The 8,597-nt window shown below is 39.1% G+C and overlaps 1 pseudogene; it reads right to left on the bottom strand.

The window, feature by feature from the left end:
* Window positions 1-664: 664 nt before the first annotated feature.
* LOC103193721 lies at window positions 665-2,876 on the bottom strand (annotated as a pseudogene).
* Window positions 2,877-8,597: the final 5,721 nt, after the last annotated feature.

The following is an 8,597-nucleotide window of genomic DNA, read 5'->3' as shown; positions in this document are numbered from 1 at the left end:
GTTCACCATATACCTGCCAAGCAGTTTATGAAGGTATAGGCTCAACAAAGGAATGTAAACAGCAGCAACCAGATGTGGAACAATGGTAAACCTTCTATTCAAACTTGAACTGTAACTTGTTCCTTTAAGTTCATTTGATAAAAAACAAAATCTACATTGAAATCCATTTGGCAAGCTCACAGGTTGTCTCACTCTGGTAATTTCCTTATCCGTCCATTTCAGAAATTTAACATATTTAAACTCCCACTAGTCAAAGATTAGTCTTGAGATTCATTGTAATATTTTATAAAATGTATTCCTTCCTCGCACACTTCCTCAAAATTTATTTCTTAAAAGAACTGTAACTCAATACCTGATCATTGGATCCACAGTGATAATGTTATGTCTAAAATGTTTTAACTCAAACAATGCAAGTGCCACAACAGAGATCACATAGAAACAAAACATGGTACTTTCACTGATATCTTCTGGAAGAATGGATACATCTTCAAAGCATGAGAGTTCAAAGAGGGGCCATTCAAATAGGTAGATTAACAATGGCTACTGTATTCAATCAGAGGTCTATATGTAAAGATATTCGGTGATTAAGTGACCTATTATATACACTTTACAGCTTTTCCTCCAAATATCAAATGTAAGAAAAAACTTATTTTAAAACAGTCTCTTAGGTGTTTTCAACAATTTCTGAATTACCTGTAGGAAGCTCTGACTTAGTTGTATAGAGTTTGACATTTGTGTCCACCATTAAATCCTGATCATGTTTTGTATCAAAATTTATGTTAAGTAAAGCCAAGTTACTTGAACTTTGGTCTGTCAAAGTGTCCCTCAAGTATGCTTTGAGATGCTTTTGTCCATTTTCATAGCATTCATTCTCAACCTTCATTATAGGAAGTATACATAAGCCCTTCAGTAAAGCATAAACATTAGAACAGAACCTGATGTCAGGCAGATGGGGGACTTCATAAATGGTGGATGGAAGCTCTATATTTTTTCCTCTGTGTTTCCACTTAATTTTCCAACAATGAAGTTCGGCTGACAGTGTGTCAGGATTGGGTAAATCACTTCTGTACATGTCAGCATGGTGTTTCTCTGACGTATTGAATTTGAGCTGTCCCATGACAGAGGGTACCAGAGATAAGCATTTAAGAGCTTTGAGGTGCTGTTCTGAGAATATATCTTTAAGTTCCAGAATAATGTGTTCCACTGTTGGGACACTTAGAGTTTCTTTATAGTAACTCTCAAAGGTTAGCTGAGAATCCAGGTTACCTTGTTGAGCTCTGTAGAATTTCCCAGGGAGTTTCATTTGAGTATCAAGTTTGGTTGCCAAATTTGTGGCCTCCTCAAACCAAAATTCATGATAAACTTCAATATTTTCCAGCACTTCATTTAGTAGTGAATGAAGCATTACAGTCAAGCTGCTGGTTGCAAAGAAGACATCAGAGGTTTGACTTTGGAGATGTTTCCCAAAGGCTCTTATAAAAGATAGAACATTTTTAAGAATAACAATGGTAACAATGAAATCAAAATCTGCTACTGCACTACAGAGTACAAATGCTTGGCCAGCTTTACAGTTATTCCATCTAATATTTGTGTCATTATTTATACTATCTAAACATAAAACAAGTACTTGTAGGAGGTCCACTAAAATCTCAAAAGCATCATGCCTGCCTGTCCATTGAGAATGGCAGATTTCCTCCAGTTCATTACCCCTTTCTTCATTGTTCTGAAAAGGACAGAAATTACATTGTCAAGTTCTAAAAGCAGTTGTGGTGATGGATGGAAAAAAGAATAAGCTTCCTCAATCATTCCCAATGTAACAGAAACTCCCATAACAGGTACTCATTTGCCAACCACGTATTTAAGGCACAGGAAGAGCAGGTGTGTAGATGGCTTGAGGATACTTCTCTAAAAGTCTAGAAGCAACAACATTCATCTTGGAAGAAAATCCACTGGACACAATGTAAGCCTGGCCACGACAGTATTCCATGTTTAGTCCCCATTGCTCAGTTACTGTAGTGTGAAATTTCACAGCCAAGATTTCTGCATCAGCTTCATAAGGTAGGAAGCACACAAATTCCTCTCCCAGGTTATGAGACTCATCCACAAACCTCGCCAATACAGGCAGGTGCTCTTCCCCTGCTATGTCCACCACATCATCAGTGATAATGGAAAAGAAGTGTGAGTCTCTCACTTACCTGAGAGTTTCTTCCCGAATGAGGCTCTCACAGATCTCCAGCATCTGTTTATGTTGCGTTTTTGAACAGAACAGTGTGTTAACTGCTGTTGTCTCAAAGAGCTTTCTCAGAATCTCTTCACCAGAATTGATCTGGCACTCCAGAAAAGCTTGAAAATAAAGAGACCTCGGATTTCACCAGTCTCAATATCTATCAGAGGTATGTTTTGCTTTCCCACAAGAATCAAAATTTCAAATAAAGATTTTAGGTATTCTTTGTGTTCCTTCTCTTTAATTAAGGGTTAAAGGTAAAATGTCTTCATCCTGTTCTTCACCTGCTTCTTCTGCATTGCTGTTTTTTGTTTCTTTATGTTTTTGTTCCTGTTCAGAAGTTCCTCAACAGATCAAGGCCTTTTTAAAAGGCATTCAGAAGTTGAGCCATTAACGCTATCACTTACTTTTCCTGTTTCAGTGTCCTGATTTCATCTTCACTAGTTCTACAGATCATAGAGATCTCAAAGTGTTTGACACATAATAGATAATGTTTATTAAGCTGATCAGGTGTTTTATCTTCTAAGTCGGCTCTCCTACAATTCTCAACCCACTTCTGGCATCTGGCAGGATCCCGCGGGAAGCTGAAGAAGGCCAGGTAGGACTGCATGCTCTTTGGCGTGCAGTTGAGGGCAGTGCAGAAGTTCGGCATCATCGCCCCTCCGCCGGTGGGCCCAGATCTCCCCTCCCCGTCTCCTCATGGCAGCCCACCCGCCCATTGGGGCCAGGGAGGGGAGCCAGGCCGGCCGGCGGGCTCGCCGGCCTGGCCTGTGGAGGGGAGGGGCGGGCCTCCGTAGAGTTTTCAGTATTTTTTCAGTAGATCACCAGGGCTTTCTTCCAATGCATCTCTGGGAAGACTCAAACTTTCAACCTTTTGGATGGCAGCTAAGCACGTTAATAGTTTGCATCACACAAGAACTTGTAGAACCAAAGGAGACAAACTGAAAGCACCTCTTCTTTGTCCTGTAACCTGTGGAAATAGGTTGTGGCTACTGATGGAATCATCTAGGTCACTCATGTAAAATTATTCTCTGATGAAACTGACTGGAATCAAGCTTGTGATTTAGCCTGCAGTGCCCAGATTGCCACTGTTGTTTAGTTGATCCATCATCATATCAGACGTGGCAACACATCAACCATCATACTGAATACAAAGTAAAGGACCTTGTTTTTGGTGCATGATATTAAACCACATCAAAACACTGCTGCGGATTTGATTCCGAGTCATAGCACTAACACTAGATACCACATTTTTGACTCCCACTAAAAGATGACCAGATGACCCAATTGTCTTGCAGTGAGGGCAGCCATGTAAGCATGAGACATTGCCCATATCCACTCCTGACATATAACATTTGACTTTTGGCCCATTCTTGGGGTTATAAGTAGTGCCCTACTGCCATTAACACTTCTTCAGGTTGTGTGCTATTTCAGTCTGATCAGCTAACTCCAGCCACACACACCATTGTGGTTCTTGAATGTAATCTGTTGTTTTGGGCTTTCTGGGTGCTTTGGTTCTTTAGTGCTGCTGTAACAGAAAATATCACAAATGGGTGGCTTTAACAGCAGGAGTTTATTCTCTTAGAGTTTAGGAGGATAGAAGTCCAAGTTCAAGGTGCCAGGTTCTAGGGGCCCCTTGACCTTGGGCTTTGGCTCTACCTCTCACTCATGGCACACTGGAGCTGGAAAGGTCTCTCCGCTCAGGCAGCTGCTGGCTGCTGAGGTTGACAAACCCAAGGTCGACAAATAAAATGGCACAGTCCAAAGATTACCAAACAACATGTCTGGCCACGAGTTCAAATCTGAAGACAGTCCAAAGATCAGCAGGAAACATGGCAGGCTGCTACATGCAGGGTCCAAGTATGCCAAAAACTGAGACCTTTCTCAATACTTCTTATATTCTGCAAGCAGACCACATCTACCACTCAGCTGCTCTGGTAGATTCCACCACGGAGTTGATTACCAGTCTTATTGCAGGGAATAAGTACATCCAGTTGCCCAGCCACTCAAAACTAGGCCCAGCCAAGGTGACATATAACCTTAACTACCATTCTGGGCCATTTGGAGTTTGACAATGGTGTTCCTTTCATCACAAAAGCAACTCAATGATGGGCTAGACGTCAAGGTATTTGATGGACTTTTCACATTCCTTACAATCCAAAGGGATCGGGTATTGTTGAGTCTCCTCAAAATTTGACTCAAAAAGATTTCTAGCTTTACCTTCCTTATTTCCTTCTGGGCAACACACTTTAGTAAGGCAATCTGGTAATGAATGCAACCGTCCCCAGGAAGAAAACATATCTTTTCAGCCATTTTCTGGGTAAGGATCAAAATGAAAGCATCTGGAGTTTGTATAAAACTTTTATGAAAATTTAGAATTCCACTTGACCATTCCTGGGTATGATTGTAACCCCAAGCTGGCCTGGTGTGTATGTTTTCTGGGAGGCTGCTCAGCCAAAAGGAGACCTAAGGGATTCAAAGTTAAATCAGGTTTATACATCTGGATTTACTTGTTCCATGACATGGTCTTAGATCAAAAAGATAATGACCAATTGGTGGAGTACACAGCTTTGCCAAGTCCTACTAGAGGGCTTTTGCAGGCCAAAGGGGGAGATGTAATGGATCTTTGTAAGTTTTATGGAAGTGAAAGAACTGGATGTAAAGAAGGGCTTATTAGAGAAAATGGTGAAGTTATAGCTACTAGAACAGGCCACAAGTTTTGTGACAGTGGATCCTGCTACATCTTCCTAAGCAAGAAGGTCAATACCAAAAATTAAAGAGAAAGCCAGCTGGGCCTTCTAAGGTAAACCCTAAGGGTTTGAGATTTGTTCAGATGGATGGCAGCAAGACCCTGAGGGCATGGCTGAGGTCAATATTGTAGGTTCTTCACATCTTGGTGTCTGGAATTCTAATAGTAGCCTTATTCAATGCTGTATGAGATAAAATGAATTGATTTAGTTCCAGTTAAATGCTAGAATTTAACAATATGACAGAGATAACATATTCATACAGAGAACATATTCTAAAGGGTAAATTGGAAAGTAGAATCAACATCTATCTATCTATCTATCTATCTATCTATAATAGCATATTTATTTCCTATAAATATAGTTCTAAGTCTTTACATATGAAGATTACTCAGTGAGCCAGCTCTTAGTATATCATATAATCTTCGTATTTTCTTGAAATGTTGGCATGACTTAATTCTGTTCTTTTATATCAAGAAATTTCTTTTTATAAAATGAATGCTTATTTAAATATATCTTGGCTAAATTATATCAGGACATTTTCTTTTATATACCATACAACCATAAATTGTTAATTATAATTAATCAGCTCCATATTTTGTTCTCAGCTTTTTTTTTATACTTGAATTAAAACATTCAATTTTCTATAAATTAATTCATTTAATTTCTACAACTGATTATCTTTTTCAGTCTTTAGTTGGAAAAAAAAATGCTACCAATTTTGCTCTTCTAAGGATTACAAAGTAATGAAGTATAAAAATTCAAAGAGAAGTTAAAAGTGAAGGTCTTCCTTCACCTATATCCTAATCATTCTTTTCTCCCTTGCAAAATTCATCCTCCACTAATACATAAGGATATATAATTTATTGTGATGTTGATTTATGTTTTCTTTTTGCTGCAATTTCTTTTCTCCCATGGACCAAAGTATGAAGGCTACTTCATCTCCTGTGCCTTAGGAAATGTTTATATGGGTAAAGCAATAGAAAGATTTGAGGTGCGGCATGAGAAGAATGGCAGAGTGGTTTCCTTAGGAGAGTGAAACTCTAAGCCCTGGAGTTCTCAGCCTTAGCAATGCTTGTTCAGGCTCAAATACCTGACTTCTACAGACCACACACATTTCCATAATAGGGATCTCGAGCTTAAGGAATGAGGAATGGAGGGCCTCTCCCAGAATATTTTGCCTTGTGCAAGGGACCCACATTAATGATTTGGAATGAAGTAAACAGCTTATGATAGCATATTGGATATCCTATCAACCCAATGGGTGGGGGACCAGAATTGAATTAAGGATAATCTAAATAAAATATTTAGATATATCTCCCATACATAACTGAATCTGTGGAGAAAGATTCATAACCATTACACATACATACAAACCCAATCATTTCTGGCCAAACAATACCAGAAATACCTCAAATTTGTTTAACTTTACATTTTATTAAGGGTTCATACATATACTATTTAACTTGATACTCACAAAACAATTTCACTGAAGAGTATACAATAACAGAGGTTGAGTTGTATCCCAGAAAACATGATTATTAAGTGACAGAATCAGCATTCATAAAAAAGTCCAATTTTGTTTCTCTTAAATGACATTGCATTTGGTATGTAATACACTGAACATTTCACAGACCTGACACCCTTACCTATGTCACATGGATATAAGTTACTTTTAGGGCAAATTGCAGACATAAGAATTTTAAACATTAGCAATACAGTATATATTCAAGCCAAGACATTTAAGATTTCAAGAAGTTGAACATCATTAAAAGGTTAAGATAATTAAAAAAAAGGCATCTAAATGCTGCATGAACTGAGTCTTTTCTAAAGGAGTTTTGGATTCTGTTATTAGTTAAACTCTTAGTCTCCTTCCCTTCAAATTAGGGGTTTATAATTTTAAATTAAAAAGAAATGAAGACTCTGGTAAGATGGCGGACGAGGCAGAAAGACTGCAGAGACCCTCTTCAACAAAGAAAAAGGAAATCAATTAACACAGACACAGAAGATAATCCTGGACCCCTAAGCCTTGAAGGGAAGGATACAGAAGTGGACTAAACCCCAACTAGCAGAAGAATTTCCATGAAAATACCAAGAAAGGAGACAGATGGAGCTGCAGTCTGGCAGCGATCCTGAGTGATCCTGATGGCACAGCACAGACAGCTTAGAGATTCCCGAGTGGTGGTAGGACCTAAGAATTAACCTAAAAATCAGCCCTGCTAGCCAGGGACTACAGAGAGGACTGCTCTGGTGGCTGGGGAATAAACGGAGAAGGTGAAGAGAAAGGTGGGATGAGCTGTGGACTTTTGCCAGTCGGGAGGGTGCCGTCATTTTGAAGGCTTAAAAGAGGCTTGACTATTTTGCATATTTCAAGAGACAGCACTCTCACAGATTCCTGGGGCTTAAGAACATGTTCTGCTTTCCAGCAACCCCAAGGGCACTCCGGACCTGTAAGACTGAAAAGGTACCATATTCCTCTTGTTACTCTTATACCCTGCACCCGCTTGGTGAATGGAGGTGCAGCCATCCCCCACTCCCACCTACCTTCTGGGCCCACAGGAATGCCATAACAGTCTGTGTGCTCAGACGGAGCCTGGGTGCCCTGTCCTGTCCTCCACTGATTTTTTTTCTTTTTCTCTTTTTTTATTTTTCCTTTTTTGCTTTCTTTTTTCTGGTGATTAGTTTACTTGTATTTGTCTGTTTTAAAACAACTATTACTATTAATACTTTTGTCCTTTTAACTATGATTCTTAATCTTCCCCTCCCAGGTCCTAGTTTTCAGCACTTTTTTTCTTTTCCCTGTTCCTGGTTGAAATTTTTTTCTTTCTTTTTAAATTTAAGGTCCCCCACTTTTTTTTCCGTTCCATGTTTTTCTTTTTGCATTTTTCCCATTTTTCTTCCCTTATTATTCTCCTTCTCTACTTTTTCCTCTTGGTGCCCTATCCCCAAATATTGCAGGTTTTCCTGTTTTTCTACTTCTTTGTCCCTTTTTTCTTTTTTTGGTTACTGTTCCTGTGTGATTAGATGGTGTGTTTTTCATCCATCTGCTTTTAGTTTTTTGATGGTTATTCAATTGTAATTTGTGCCTAACTGAGTGGGAGACAGCAACAGTCCCCATAAGACACAATTACATCCACACCTCCTGCAACTTCACTTACTGAGCGATAGCCACTACCTCCTTCTCCACCAACAGGCCAACGATAAAAAACCACCAAGAAGAGCCTTAATCAACCATGGCTGCTCTTCACAAACAGCTAACAGAGATCTAAATACAACAATGCCATGATGCCTCGGAGACAAAAGACCATCACAGTCCACACAAAGCAGGATAAAGTGGTAGAAACAAGGGAACAGGATACAGACCCAGAACACACCCCTGAGGAAGTAGGAGCACTGGAACTCTCTGACAAGGAATTCAAAGAATTATATTTAGATATCTTCACAGGATTGAGAGACAGACCAAAGAAAACACAGAAAAAAAAACTTAGAAGAATTTTGGAAGAAAATAAAAGGACAAAATGAATGAAAAATCAGAAATGATTCTAAATCTGCAGATAGAAATCCAGAAGATTAATACTAAATTGTTAGAAACAGATAACACATTGGAAGGGCAAAGGGGTAGAATT

This window comes from Orycteropus afer, unplaced genomic scaffold (genome assembly GCF_000298275.1).
Source record: "Orycteropus afer afer isolate SDZICR_OR568_19922 unplaced genomic scaffold, OryAfe1.0 scaffold00039, whole genome shotgun sequence".
Lineage (NCBI taxonomy): Eukaryota > Metazoa > Chordata > Mammalia > Tubulidentata > Orycteropodidae > Orycteropus > Orycteropus afer.
Note: the sequence above shows the minus strand (reverse complement) of the source record. Positions and strands in the feature narration are given on the sequence as shown.